The sequence below is a fragment of the Neovison vison genome, chromosome 4, assembly GCF_020171115.1.
Source record: "Neovison vison isolate M4711 chromosome 4, ASM_NN_V1, whole genome shotgun sequence".
In the NCBI taxonomy this organism is placed as follows: Eukaryota; Metazoa; Chordata; class Mammalia; order Carnivora; family Mustelidae; genus Neogale; species Neogale vison.
Window position 1 is genome coordinate 71,937,390 of NC_058094.1, and position 13,465 is coordinate 71,950,854.

A 13,465-nucleotide genomic window follows, 5' to 3' on the forward strand; every position below is an offset into this window, starting at 1 on the left:
GACTGCTCTCTTTTCTACCCAAGTCAATCATATTAATCTATAAAATGTCTACTTTTTTAAAAAAAAGATTTTATTTATTTGTCAGAGAGAGAAAGAGCATAAGCAAGAGGAGTGGCAGGCCAGGCTGAGGGTGAAGTTGGCCCCCTGCTGAGCAGGGAGCCTTATGGGGGACTCAGTTCCAGGATCCTGGGATCAAGACCTGAGCCGAAGGCAGACACTTAGCCACTTATGCAACCCAAATGTCTACTTTTGATAACACCATACACTGAATTAAATACTATAGTGACTGGAAAAATTAGCTAGATGCTGCCTAGAAGAGAGAAAATATTTACCTAAAATAGCTAGGTAAAGTGCAGTATAGTGTACAGGTCATTAGAATGGTTCCAATAGAATGCTTTGGAAGGAAAGATAATTTCCACATGGGATACCTGAGAATGTGTTCTGAGAAGAGGTACAACTTGAAGCAGAGCCTTTAAGGTGAATGGACTGCCCTAGAGAACAATGAGAACTGAGGAGGGGAAGGATATTCTAAGAAAAGAAATAGCACAAGCAAAGACCCAGGGACGAGAGAGAACAGGCCATGTCTGAGAAACAGTAAATAGTCCTACCATTTTTGGAGGGGGGAAGGGGTACAGGAGGTAAGACTTTCCCTAGAAAGATGCACAGGAAACAAACTGTGGGAGGCACTGAACACCTACTGCAGGGCACTCGAACCATGGACTACTTATTTTGTGCCAGAACTTAGGTTCACATACGTTGTGTCGTTCAATCTTGGCTGAAAAAAAAAAAGGTAAATGGCATTATGCCCATTTTTACAGAAGAGACCTGAACTTTGAATGTGTCTGTTTCTGGCTCAGGGTCACAGACCTAGTGAATGCCAGCATCAGACTGAACTCGGCAGTTCTGGCTATAAAATCCACACCCCCACACAACCACCGCGCGCCTCTCAGAGAGTTCCACGGGCCACCAGATTCCACCAGTCCTACTTGGAAATGTCTGACCTCAGCCTATTTCTAAGACTAGTCATCTCTCATCAGACCTGCTATAATGGCTTCCACATTAGATACAGCGTCTCATCATTCTTGTCCTTACCTCCCCCTTCCACCGCTGCCGGAGTTCTATTTCTGCAAGATTTTATCCCCTGAACTTTGAGGGAGCAGCACTGCATGTGTGGTAAACTGCTAATTGGCATGTGAGGCCCTTTACAACCAGGCCCAACCTGTTCTTCCATCCTCACTTTGCAGGACTCTGAACCCCACCTACATTCTAGGCACTCAACATTTTCACCCCCCTCCACGCAAGACATCTCAGAATCAGTAGCAAGGGAGGGGTGAGGGGAGGGAGGGGAAATGCATGTACTGTGTCCTCTGAACCTTTCTCTTACTGTTTTCTTGGTTCCATGTCCTTTCTTGCTTTCTCCGGCTGCTTGTCTGCAGAGTCCTGCTCACTTGTCACATCTGGGAAAACTCTAACCCTCCAGAAAATTCCTTGATCCTACTTGGGAATCCTCTGTGTGGAGGTATTAAACAATCCTTACATCACTGAATTTATTTATTTTTTTAAAAGATTTTATTTATTTATTTGACAGAGAGAGATCACAAGTAGGCAGAGAGGCAGGCAGAGAGAGAGGAGGAAGCAGGCTCCCTGCCGAGCAGAGAGCCCGATGCGGGACTCGATCCCAGGACCCTGAGATCATGACCTGAGCCGAAGGCAGTGGCTTAACCCACTGAGCCACCCAGGCGCCCCTGAATTTATTTTTTTTATAATAATAGCTTTTATTTATTGTTTACCTGCCTGTCTCCCTGCTGGAAAGTGATCTTAAATGCAGATGGTTTTTTCACCTTTGTATAATCCATATCTAACCAGCGACTAGCACAGGTCAATACTCACAGGATGCAGTCCTCAGTAGCCTCCTTACAAACCCTCAGACTAAACCTTCTCTCTCTCCTTTTTTTCTCTCTCTCATCCCAAATGTTAGCTGTGTTACAGCGATAAGGTTCTATCCTGCTGGGCTTTATATCTGTCTCAGACTTCAGTCCATTTCTCTATTTTAAGTATTTTAAGTAACTGGGCTTCAAGGTCTTGCCCAAAAGGGACACAACATCTCTAAACATCAAACAACAGCCCATAAATGCTAGCTCATGATATCCTCCCTGAACTAGAGACTCTATTTCTAAAAAAAAGTTAACACCATTATCAATTTCCCTCTCCCCAACACCAAAAGACAACTCCGAAGGGTTTCTATAATTAGTTGACTATCGCCAGAATTGATGCCCTAACTTTTCTGCCACTGCCTTTCCCTTATATATCATGGCTAAAGAGATGTCCCTGACCTCCTTGATTGGGTTCTGTGCCTGCAACTCAAAATCTCAAATCCTCTCCATCTTCTCACACTGTTAAAGTCCCTAGTTACTGATAGCTTGCCCCTTTTTTATATATGAAAGGGGTAGACACACTTCGGGGGGTGGTCCTCAACCAAAATACACTGTCTGCCTTTCCACCAAAACTACTCCAAAACAAAGAATAGCCTTTGTTCACATTACACAACTTAAATAAATAAATAAATAAATAAATAAAAGCCTTACAAATCCACCTCAACAATAAACCTTAAATTGAAGGTCTTTGGCGAGGCCTGCAGAAGCAGATGATGATGTAGGTGACAGAATATGCCACCCCCACTCCAAATATGTCAATTTGACATAAGGATTATTTTGAGCTGAAGGCAATTGAGAAGAAGCAGATACAAGAAAAGCTCTCCACCCTCCCCCATTTACCTAAAAACAGGACATAAATGTCCCCTTTCTTCTACCAGGAACAACAAAAGTTAATCATTGGAGACAACTGTAGATCCTTATCAGTCCCAAGGAATCTATATAGTAAACTTTATTAGCCCTTACCTTCCACTAATTTTCCATATATTTTATTTGCATTCCCACAATTTACCACTCCCAGAAACTTGAATCCCTCTTCCTTTTCCAATGTTATTTAAGCCCAAGTTCTAACCAACCCTTTGAGTTACTCTTCATTGAGGTTTCTCTCACACAATGTACATTGTATAAATTGTTTTCCTTTTGTTAATCTATCTTTTGTCAAGGAACAGACAGAGTAGAAGGAAAAAAGGGAAATTTTCCTCCCCTATAATGACATAGAGTAAACTGCTTTCTCAAGAACTATGTGATACCATAAAGTGGTCAGCTTCTAGCCAACACACCAGAATAAGATCATCCACAGGAGTTATAAATAATATATACATATTTTCTCCTTTATAGTTCTTGTTATCCTCCTTCAATTTTTCTATTACTGACTTGCATCAAAACTTCCTTAAACCATGTCTTTCTTTTTTGCCCTGCTATACCTTCTCTATTCCTTACTTTACCTATCTTCAGGCCCCCTAAACCTTTGGATGGCTGTTGCGAAACTGAGATTACTCAACTTTAACATCTTTCTTTAAATTGTTGCCTCTGTCCACCCTTTCCTTCATTTTTCTTCAAATTCTTCTTCCCACCCTTAAAACTACAGCTTAGCTGTTTCCCCACACAATGCTAGGGCATTCTTCCTATATTTTGTACCAGTTAAACAAATAACCAAATCCAATCTGGACCACTTTTAGAAAAGTCATGTTTATTTCTCTGGCAATTTCACAAACAAGAATTTTCTAGGTTCCAGTTTATGTCTTGAACAACATAGGCTTGAACTGCATGGGCCCACCTATATGCAGATTTTTTATAGTATAATACTATAGATGTATTTTTTCTAACCATATGATTTTTGTAATAACATTTCCTTTTCTCTGGCTTCATTTGTGACAAATACACAGTCTATAATACATATAACACACAAACTATGTATTAACCAACTGTTCATGTTATTGTTCTGGTCAACGGTAGGCATTAGTAACTAAGTTTTTGGGGAGTCTAAATTACATGAGGATTTTCAGCTATGCAGAGGGTTGATGCCTCATACCCCTGTGCTACTCAAGGGCCATCTATACATCTCTTACTCTGACTGCTGATAGTACTTGTAGCTATTCTTTATTTTCCCGAAGAAAATGCAATTTTATTTTTTATTTTTTAAAGATTTTATTTAGTTATTTGACAGTGATAGACACTGTAGATCCTTATCAGTCCGAAGAGAGGGAACATAAGCAAGGGGAGTGGGAGAGAAGAAGTGGGTCCCCCCACCAAGGAGGGAGCCCGATGAGGGGCTTTATCCCAGGACCCTGAGATTACCACCTGGGCTGAGAACAGACGGTTAACAACTGAGCCACCCAGACACCCCAAGAAAATGAAACTTTAAATCAAACAACTCCAGCATGGGTGCTGCCATCTGGAGGCACTGAAGTTTTATGTATGGAAAAGTCCCCATCAGGATAGTCTCTTTTAGCCATACCTTTTCTCAGCTTCTATATGGTAGAAAAGACAACACTATCACAAAAATAAAATTGCTCCATTTTCTTTGGTTATTTCAAAAGACACCTATTTCGTTTATGGGAGCAGACCTATTGATATCTCCTAGCACTGGGCAGGCTCATTATTACCTAGCCAGTCTTGTGAGTCCTTACCAGATATGTAGCCCAACCACTTCCTTAAAGTATTTAAATTCCTCTTTGTCCTCTCCAATGACTATCATTGATCTGGACAGTCTATCAGTAATTGTGTTTCCTTAAAATGTAAAGCCTGACCCAAAATGTTACTATATTCTTCCTCTCTCTCCTGGACCTGACGACACCCTGGAAATGGAAGCCAAGAGCTTGGCAGGAGATCTTGAGGACTTGGATGCTGCGCCTGACTACATTTGAGCCACCTTTTTGTCTGGAGCATCTCCACTGTGGGCTACTCAAGAATTGAGTCAAAACACTCACATCTTGGGGTGCCTGGGTGTGTCACTTGGTTAAACATCTGCCTTGGGCTCAGTCATGATCCCAGGGCCCTGGGATCCAGCCCTGCATCAGTCTCCCTGTTCAGCAGGGAGTATGCTTCTCCCTCTCTCTCTGCCCATTCCCCGGCTCATTCTCTCTCTCAAATAAATCAATAAAATCTTAAAAAGAAAAACTCTCACATCTTCCATGTCCTGCTACAGGAGATAACCATCATTGCAAATGATGTGATAAAGAACATTGAACTTCTTGGCCAAGAACTTCAAAAGACTCAACACACAGTGCTCCACAACTGACTGGCACTCAGTCTGATCTTTGCACCCAGAGGGGAGACTTGTGCTTTTTGGAAGTGACTTCTGCATATGTGTTCCCCCAAATTTCTCTGACATTTAGAACATAAACAAGAACATCCAAGTTGCTAATGAAGAAATGTACCCCATTGCCACCACAGTCCTGACCCCACTGTCAAAGGACTTTCCAATACTAATTTTCTGGAATCCACTTGAATTGTCTCTAGTCTTGTTTTTGTTTCTTAACACAATCTCTAATTTTTTTTTCTAATCTTATATGTATTCCACCCCCCGCACCCCAATCATGTGCTTTTGTCCAGAATCCTTCTCAGTTCTAGACTACTGTCAGAGCACAACAGGTGGTTTGGCTCTTTCTCCAAGAACAGTGCCAACACAAAATGCTGACTTTGTGGTCCATTTACCAAACTTTGACCAAAATCCCACACAAATTAATCTCTAAAGTTGTTTTGAGACAAACTATATTTTACAAACCCAACAAACACAGACCTTTCTCTTTTGCCCAAACCTGCTGACAAAGCCAGGCACAGACCCTCCAGTTTCCCATTCTTTGTCTCATTATTGATTAGTTAAGATTAGAACTATTTGTCATGATTGATTCGCTAAGATCAAAACTCTTGGTCTTTCTGAAACTTGCTAACTACAGAGAAAAATATTTCCTGTTCAGGTATCTGAGGTTTCTGCTTGCAAACAACACCTACTGTAAACCTCCTAAATGCCATGTGTTCATTCCTTTCCACAAATATCTAAGACAAAGCCACCACTGAGACACGGATATTCAAATTTGGGTTACACTCCAAATTGCAATAGTCAGAACAAAATAAACCTCTTTGCTTGTCCAGTTTTTGTCTCTGATGTAAGCCATGGAAATATTCTCCAATAGTCAAGAAGAGGTCTGTTTAGAATCAATGGAGGATTTCTGGGATTTCTGGGGAAGATTGTGAGCTACAATTTTTTTTTCATGATCTCATGGATATTTATTTTACGTTTTGGATTTTAAATCAATGCTACCTTATTTATTTTGTTTTTCAAATTGTTCTAGACTTGGCCATTGGGAGCTCTTTTAGGTTGAGTCTTATATCCCGCCCTTTTTAAAATTAACATATAATGTATTGTTTGTTTCAGGGATACAGGTCTGTGCACCATAGTACATACCGTGAGTTACATTTTTTACCTCAGCTTTACTAAGCCTTTTGCTACATAATGCTTTATACAGATTCAGAGATGTAACTGGGCCTCCTTTAGCTAACTCAGCTCTCATTCAGTTGCTGTGTTAAGATAAATTTCTCATCTGGCACAGACACACAAAACAGACAATAAAACATTAATAAATAATGTAGACTTCTAGTAAAGATTCCACTTAGAAGTGGTAAAAAGGACAAAAATTGCATATCACACAGCAAAACCACAATGTACCTTTGAAGAGTCTTTCTCTTTTGTTTGTTGTCTTATTCCTGTCTCCATTACCCCCTCTTTCCCCTCCTCCTTTCTCTTTACCTCCCTTCCCTTCCTCTTTTTCTCCCTCATCCCTCATTATGTCCCATTTCTGGCCTCCTTTGGGGTTTCTCTAAATCCATAACGACCCCTCTCCCTTAGCAAAACAAAGGATCTCTTCCAGAATCTATTTTTCTTAGAAAGCATGGAAATAGGGTGGGATGGATTGGGGACAACTCTTTACCTTATTTTTGAAGTTTTAATTCTAGTCTTATGCTTTTTTTTTCTTTGGCTCAGTGGGTTAAGCCGCTGCCTTCGGCTCGGGTCATGATCTCGGGGTCCTGGGATCGAGTCCCGCATCGGGCTCTCTGCTCAGCAGGGAGCCTGCTTCCCTCTCTCTCTCTCTGCCTGCCTCTCTGTCTACTTGTGATTTCTCTCTGTCAAATAAATGAATAAAATCTTTAAAAAAAAAAAGACTTTAAGTAATTGCTACACCAAAATATGGCTTAAACTCACAACCCCAAAATTGAGAGTTGCATGCTCCACCAACTGAGCCAACCACACACCCTTAGTCTCATGCTTAAAAAAAAAAAAAAAAAAAAAAAAAAATTCCATGTGGGAAGGCTAGCTCATTTAAAATCTTTTTAAAATTTTTATAGTAAACACACATTTTTTTTTTTAATTTGTCAGAGAGAGAGAGAGAGACAGAGTGCAAATGCAGGCAGAGGCAGAGAGAGAAGCAGGCTCCCTGCTGAGCAAGGAGTCCGATACAGGACTCTATCCCAGGACCCCGGGATCATGATCTGAGCTAAAGGCAGTGGCTTAACCGACTAAGCCACCCAGGTGTCCAAACATACATTTTCAAGTTAAAATTAATTCAGTTTTTCCCTTTTCAACCACTTTTAAACTTTTTGTTCTCATACATGTGTTCCCACTGAGTTCTTGGCAAGCTACATTAATTTCCTGCCATCTAGAGGATATCACAATGACTCGAAGGACTTGCAAAGAAATTCCTCTTCTTTACTTTAGTGCACAAACACTTGGTTTCAAACATTCCTATACACTTTCATAAGAGAGATAGAGACTGTAGCTAAATTCTGTTCACTCTGATGCTGTCATCTTACTAAGCCCTAGGATGGTTTATTTCTCCTTCCCAGCAGGGTCATAAAAGAAAACTCTTGAGGTTTGCTCCTGTCAGCTTCCCTCTACCCTCCACTAAACCAAAAACTATCTAGTACAGGGTTTAGCTAAAGAAGGCCATAGTTGTTCCTCTGGTTGGTGGTTCTAAGTCTGTGGATCCTGTTTCCAGTGGAACCCTACTTAGAAAGATACTAGAGAAGAGCCCTTTCTTTTGTGAATAATAAACCATTGCCTGCCCCCAGAGATGTATATCCTGTTCTACTGAACTTACTGGTTTCACTAAAAGTAAACAGATGCCTAAGGAGTGACTGGATTCAACTTCTGGATGTACGTCACACTGATAATACTCCTAACTTGATCCTGTTATTCCCTCCTCGTCTTTCTTCCCCTCCCCTTCTTCTTCTAGTGGCTTGTTGAGTTCTTTAGTGGGGCCTCACTAAGTGGGTTGCTCTCCCCTTTGAAAGATAAGCCATCTGAGATCTCCTCAAAAACTCTTTGGACTAAAGAGTGAGACCAGTGCAGTTATAATGAGACTGCTGTTAGCCACTTCCCAGTCCTACCGAGACTAGTGCTGGAGTATTTCTTTCTATACCACCACTACTTTTCCGGATGTCAAGGTGTAAGAAGAACAGTAGAAGAGGGGGAGTGTTAAAACAAGGTAGTTCAGAAGAGGCTAGGCAAATTCTAGGGTGCAGCCAGACACCCTACTACTGAGAGATAATTCACACGGGATCTGCAGGTAGTTGATGACTGGAGACCTATGTTATAGCATTTAGATGAGCAGCACCTAGTTTTAGTGAGTCAGTGGTACTTGTAACAACAAATGATCCACAGGTATGTGTTGTCAAATATTGTTGGTGATTTTCTCTAGAGGCAATAAAGTATATAAAACTGGCTAATAGCAACACCTGCTCTGACTCTTAAGAAAAAACTGGTTTGAGAAACTCAGACATGAATTTTATTTTGTAAGTAAATGATGTAAAATTAGGGTGGAATATCAAGTTACCTAATACATATAAGCTTAGAAGTGAACAAAGGGTTGTCCCTTTCTGAGGTGGACAAAAATATATCCTCGGCCCAGTTAGATGGGATAATGCTATTATAAATGTTTAAGAAAAACATGTTACTAATAATAAACATTATCATTTCAAACCATCCCTAAGCAGATCTGAGGGAAAAAGATAATTTTGGAGATTTTACTTATCACATCTAAATACAAATACAGTGGGGGAAAAAGTAAATACATACATACCAGCATGTGGGAAGGACAAGGTATCAGTTTTACTTCTGTTTTGTTTATTTGGGTGTTAGCTCCAGTGGTCTGTTTTATTCTTTGACAATCCAGTGGTGATTTCTGTTGTGCTGTCTTCCTGATTTTGAAGAAAAATTCAATTTTACTCTAGGTGCCTACTTTTGATTTTTGCTTTATATTATATGTATTAAACTTACCAAGGCTTTTGTTTAGCTGTTTTTGTTAGATTACTTACAGTGCTTACAGTCTTAGGAACACACATACTAATAAAACAAGATCCATTGTTGATGTTATGTCTTGCAGTTAAAATTGTTTTACAAAACAAGTAGGGGCACCTGGGTGGTTCGGTCTGTTGGGTGTCTGCCTTCAGCTCAGGTCATGATCCTGGAGTCCTGGGATTAAGACCTGTGTAGGGCTCCCTGCTCAGCGGGGAACTTGCTTTTCCCTCTCCCATTCCCCATGCTTGTGCTCTCTATCAAATAAATAAATAAAATCTTTAAAACAAAATGAAACAAAGAGACATTATTCTTTAGGCAAAATAATTAAAAATTCTTTTCTATAGATTCTAATTTTCTGCTGAAAACTTTTCACCCATTTTGCCTATATTTTTCCCCATTTTATTTAAAGTTAATCATATTTTATATAAAATAAAAGCTTTGTCTTCTAATTGCAATATCAGGATCATCTATGGGTCTTTGATTTTACTTTTCTTTTTGTATTACTATTATGTATTTCTGCTTCTTCATATTTTTAAAAAATTTTATTGTATATGGGACATTGCATTTATTAACTGTAGAGGCTACAGATAATATCTTCCATTAGCAATGATTTTCTCTTTTCTTTGTCAGAAAGAATGAAAAGATAGTCAATCCAATCAGATCTTATGCTGGATTGCTAATTTAATAACATTTAGTCCATCTCTGGTTCATCCCCATTCTTCATGATTGTTCCCCTTGGGCTTATTAAGTAAGTAAGTAAGTAATTTTTGAGAGGGGGTGGGGCATAAAAGCAGAGGAAGGGGGAGAGGGAGAGGGAGAGAGAGAATCCCAAGCGGGCTCCATGCTGAGCATGGAGCCCAATGCAGGGCTATATCTCAGGACCTTGAGAACAGGATCTGAGCCAAAATTAATTCAGTCCTCAACCAAATGAGCCACCCAGGTGCCCTCATTCTCTTGGGCTTTTGATTGATACCCTGCATATTCTCTTTCTTTCTCAGCCCTGAAAGATCTACCTTTGGCAGATTTTAAACTTAGTGCCCATCTTTCACAGGTTAAAAATGTGGTAAATGCCCTGAAGCATCTATTATGGGTTCGCTGAAGGCTCCCTCCCTCTGATGGAAGTTTGTTTCCAAAGCTCTACAAAACAAGTGAATATTTCACTTTGCCTTTCCCACTCAATCTTCCTCAGTTTCTGGTACCATCCCAGAATTCAGCACATGTCCCACGGGGACATCCAAACATGTATTTTATATTTTCCAATTTTTTTTTCTTCAGCCTATATAACTACAAAAAAAAATCCACTACTTTCTCTTTTCCAGCTAGGATTTATCTACCTTGTATCTATGTGCATAGGTATAATTAATTATACAACTTTTATCATGCCCTTTGTTCTTTTCTTAACTTTTTCTATCTGGTTGGTGAGATTTAAATGGCACCTTTTGACTCCCACCAATACCTATACATGGTGATTTTATTTTAGTTTTCCTTTCCTCTCTCCCACTTCCCCTCATTTTTTGACTTGCATTCTTCCTGTTGGGCAGAATATATGTTTATATTCTACTCTTTGACCCATGCCCCTACTCTTATTTTAGTATTAGCACTACAATTAAATATGTTAAATGCTCACCATCAGTTATTTTGATATATTTTCCAAGTCATCTTTTGTTTAGATGCAATTCATCTTCTAAATGGTTTTCCAAGAAAGGTATTTGAGAACAGTTATGTGTTTCTATAGCCCTCATACTTCAGCTGCATACAGAAATCTGACTAAGAATTGATGTGATTTTTTTCTTAAAATAATGCTCCATTATTTATTACACTGATTTTTATGTTGCTCTTGAAAAGTGTGAGGTCATGTTGATATTCTTATCCACATTAGTAAACTGGTTATTTTGCCCAGGGGCCTTCATGATTTCTTCATTTTCCTTGACATCCAATAGTTTTACTAGGATAAGTCCCAGAGTTGTTAATTTCAATTTTACCATTTTTCTCTTATTTACGGAAAGTCTTTTGGATTGTAGTGATGAATACTGCTTTTGTTCCATTGCTTTGTTTTCTTCTTCTGCCAGAACTCCAATAATACATATGTTGAATCTTCTTTGCCTTCCATTTTAAGCATTTTTTCTCAGACCTGTTCATGTCATTTTCATTCCTTTAGTTGTTTCCTTCTTTTCTTCACCGATATCTATTAAAATTCTACTTGAATCTTTCCTGCCTTAGTGGTAATTTGTTCCTCACTTGTGAGACAGTTTTGTCTTTTCCTTCAAATTTTTCCTGCTTAGATCAACTCTTGTGGCTTTCCTTCCTGTTTCTGCCCACTGCTGTTCTTAGGTTGTGAACTACATACACATATACGCATATATCTAATGCGTGTTTGAGAATATTTTAGTTTGGAGCTTGGTCTTACAGTTTTGTGTGTTTTGAGGGATAATTTTAATTTCATTTTACCTTTTTTGTTTCGTTTTAGAATAGTTTTGCATTGTGTTGGTCTGCTTTTTTAAAATAAGTCTTTTGTGGACGATTTCCTATGTGAAAAGTATTTTATTCTATCAGTATAGTGAAGTACAATTCCTTTAACAAATAATGTTTTTGTTGTGACAGTTTTATGTAGGTAGGGGTGAGGTGGGTTGACTGGCATGATTTATTTCTTCTGTTTCTGTAGAATCCTTCATTTCCTCCCTTCTTTCTTTCCTTTCATTGCCATGTCTTTAAGGGACACTACCCACTTGTCAGTGTAGCTGATTCTTCCTCAAAAGTAAAGCTTTCTGAAGCTTCCACTTTTGGTCTCTTATTTTTAAGTTCCATCTTGACAGCCAGTGCTATAACTTACCAAGACCCAGGCTGTGTTCAGTATGTTGGTACTTAATGTTTGATATCTTCTTTCAAGGTTTGATTTTGCCTATGCTTTGCTTAATCATCCACTCCGTTTTTATTTTCCAAACATTCTCTGAAGCCCTGCCTCTTCCACTCTCAGTATCTAGATGTCTTGCAGGAGTGGAGGATACTTTTTATTTTATTTTATTTTTTTAAGATCTTTTATTTATTTATTTGACAGACAGAGATCACAAGTAGGCAGAGAAGCAGGCAGAGAGAGATGGAGGGAAGCTGGCTCCCACCGAGCAGAGAGCCCGATGTGGGGCTCGATCCCAGGACCCTGGGATCATGACCTGAGCCAAAGGCAGAGGCTTTAACCCACTGAGCCACCCAGGCGCCCTGGAGGATGCTTTTCAAAATTCAATTTTCTAATAATTGGATGTTTGTGGTACCCTCTGTCTCCTGATATTGCTAAAGGCTTGAATCACATATAATTATATTTGCACTGGTTGTACATAATATCTTTTTGAAAATGTGTGGAGAGTTTCTAGTTCAGGTGGTTGACATTATCCTCTAGACCCAAGTATAACTTATCTCTGTTCTCTCTTAACAATACAGATTTATATTTGTTCATAAGCAACTCGAATTCATTCATTTTCATGCTTTCTAATAATCTATCAATTCTTCAATTTATTACCAATTCTTATAGGTTATTTTGGTCATTTAGATTGCATTTAAGATTTCACTATTACCCAAAAAATGCTACAAATAACATACTTATGTCTATTTCTTTGTTCACACATCCAAACATTTCCCTAGGGTATATGTGTATGTCTGAAAAGTGCTGTCTTAGAAAATATGTGCATTTTTAAGAAGATTTTATTTATTTATTTGAGAGCAAGAAAGAAAGAGCGGTGTGTGGAAAGGAGGCAGCAGAGGAAGAGGGAGAAGCAGGCCCCCACCTGAGCAAGGAGCCAGGCACAGGGCAGAGGGCTCAATTCCAGGACCCCAATATCATGACCTGAGCTAAAGGCAGATGTTTTACAACTGAGCCACCCAGGTGCCTCAAGAATACATGCATCTTCACCTTTACCAGATATTCTCTAACTGCTTTCAATAATAGTTGTAATAAGTTACAATTCTACTAGCAGTGTTAAGGAATTCTCATTTTCTACATACTTCAATTATTATTTTCAAGGTTTACATTTTTGTCAGTCTGATGGATGTGATGACTATTGAAGGTCTGGTTTGTCTTTTCATAGTCTTTGCCTAGTTTTATTTTGGGATGTTGTCCTTTCTTAGTAAGTCCTTTGTATATTCTAGAAATAAACTTTTAAAATTCTGTATTTTGTAAATATATTTTCCAAGTTTGTGCCGTATCTTTTACTTTCTTAAAGTTATACAGAAGTTTCAAAACTATAGC

General features: G+C 39.0%; 1 long non-coding RNA gene across 2 annotated transcripts in view; it reads right to left on the minus strand.

Annotated features, from left to right (window-relative positions):
* The window catches only part of LOC122904565, a 29,633-nt gene that overhangs the window by 14,901 nt on the left and 1,267 nt on the right, over window positions 1–13,465 (minus strand). For both annotated transcript variants that reach the window (XR_006384230.1, XR_006384229.1), the window contains exon 2: window positions 9,011–9,128. This is a non-coding gene — a long non-coding RNA (uncharacterized LOC122904565). The remainder of the gene's footprint in view (window positions 1–9,010; window positions 9,129–13,465) is intronic.